The sequence below is a fragment of the Berghia stephanieae genome, chromosome 6 (genome assembly GCF_034508935.2).
Source record: "Berghia stephanieae isolate SIO BIC M18660-M18661 chromosome 6, UCSD_Bste_1.3, whole genome shotgun sequence".
In the NCBI taxonomy this organism is placed as follows: domain Eukaryota; kingdom Metazoa; phylum Mollusca; class Gastropoda; order Nudibranchia; family Aeolidiidae; genus Berghia; species Berghia stephanieae.
The window spans coordinates 62,332,077-62,334,576 of record NC_088365.1 but is presented as its reverse complement, the minus strand read 5'-3'; positions in this window follow the sequence as shown (position 1 = coordinate 62,334,576).

The window sequence follows — 2,500 nt, the reverse complement described above, 5'->3', positions numbered from 1 at the left end:
CTGTTGCCTTGAGTCAAAACAAAACCGGATGATCTTGTGCTTATACACATCAAAATAAAATTGTCATTAATAGTCTATTTATCTTTATTCTTAACTTATTTGACTCCTCTATGTTATAAAAGTAATTTTGAAATAAAGTATATCTAAACATAATTCTCTCATACGAAATAAAAAGACAGACAGATTAACAGAGCTCAAGTAAAGCGATCCAGGATAGCCATTTTGATTTCACTTCACTGAGTTCACCAACTCATTCAACAATGCAAATAGTAAAATTAAAAGCCTATTTAAAAGAAAACATTGTCTAACAATATTCTCTTAACATTTCAATCGCATTTGATTTGGTGGCATTGGCATTTAGAGTGTTTAAAAATATTTTTGTCTCTATTCATTTTCAGTGCTATTGTTACCATCCTTATCCCGATATTATCATATATGATGAATTGAAACTGTGACTATTATATTATTTGACTAACTTTAACTGTGATTGTGAAGTAGATGAAGTCTTCTTCTTCCCAATGCCTTTATATCTGGAGTCTCGTTTCGAAGATGAAGGTACTCGTCTTTTCGAGTTCTTCTTGTGGGTCGAAAAGTTTGTTGTTTTTTTTTAATGTAGAGAAGTTGCAATGAAGTGACATTGACTCAAAAGAGATAAGCTAATTCTCCGAACTTATGCGACATGAAATTTTGTTACCATGCCTCGTAAGTGTTCAGTATTTGGTTGTCGTACCAATTATAATCCATCCAAAAGAGCTAGAAATAGAAACCTCGAGAATAGGAATGAAGCTGAAGTAGTGAGAGTGCACGGGTTTCCAACTGATAAGGACGAATGTCGAAAATGGATTGCTGCACTGCCTAATGCCAACCTAACTATTGAAAAAGTCACTGAACACATTGGAGTCTGTGCAAAGCATTGGCCTGCTGATGCACCCAAAAAGTTTCGTGGAAGATATCTTTGTCCATCTGTACCTCCATCAATTTTCTCATCAGAGATCCCCAAGTCGTCAATACCTGCTACATCTGATATTCCATGTCCAACTTATAAAGCTCTAAATTCAGCCCGCAATCCCGACATTGACCAAACACATGATTTTTTTCAATCTGACCGCTTTGTCTCTCTTGAAATTGATGAATTCCATATTAAATTCAATGAAATTTTGTCTACAAAAGGGAATGTTGTATTTAATGACACTAGGACCGAATATGTTGTTCTTAGTCCTGCACGAGATGGACCAATATTTGATTATATGCTGATTTTTAATATTCATGAAGATGATCGTAATGCTATTTCTAATGTTGAATTTGTGGCTTATCGTAAACTTCAAGTCCTTGCTGTTCCATATGGAGATAATGGAAAACTTTCGTCATGGAGTCAACTTGCAGAAGTTATGCGGTTTGTCCCTGTAAACCAAAATGAGGATAGCAAGACTGATTTCATTTTGAGACAAATAAAACTTATTAATTCTCCAAAAAACACCCGTTTGTATGACCATAATGATTTATGCCAAGCTTTTAGTTGGTATTCCAGATCCCGCGCTCTTTACTAAGAACTCCGAAATCATATGCAGTTACCATCCCTTACAACGCTAAAAAGGATAACAAGAGCATCCAAGAATATGAGCGACACTGTATTGTATAAAAGTTTTTTTGAAGCTCAGGAACAGCGGAGTCGAAACTGCATTTTGATTGTTGATGAAGTATATATTAAATCGTCAATAACATACTCAGGAGGAGTACTGTTTGGATATTCTGAAGATAACCCTCGGATTTTAGCTACTACACTACTATGTATTATGGTTAAATGTATGTTTTCATCCAAGAAATTTCTGGCCAAACTTGTTCCTTGTCACGCCCTTACATCTGAATTCCAGTTCAAATGTGTTCAAGGCCTTATCTCTCTTTTGGAAGACTGCGGAGCAACTGTCTTGGCAATCATTAATGATAACAACAGAGTTAACCAGTCTTTCTTCAAAATGTTCCCCGGTTGGTCGATGTAATCTCCATATCTTGTTCAGTCACCATCCTCAGATAAGCCATTGTATCTTCTTTCGACCCTGTCCATATAATAAAAAACATCAGAAACAACTGGATAACTGAAAGGACTCAAACCCTCAAGTTTCAACCGATGGTGCTCAACGCCCAGGACGAAAGTATGCAAAGTGGTCTGATTTGAGAGATTTGTTTAAAATTGAAGTAGACAAAGATGCAAGATTATCCAAATTAACGAAAGCAACTGTTTACCCATCAAGTATGGACAAGCAAAAGGTGTCTCTAGTGTTAAATATTTTTTGTGACAGTACTGTTGCAGCATTGAAGACCTCGGAATCAAGTACAGAATCATGGAAAAACACCGCAGAATTTATTGCAATGGTCCTGAAACTGTGGAAATTATTGAATTGCAAGACACACAGTTCAAGACATCCGACTTGTGACCCTGACGGACAGTCATAAATAATGGTAGAGAAAGGACAGAGAGGTCTCCAAACACTACTTGAATGGG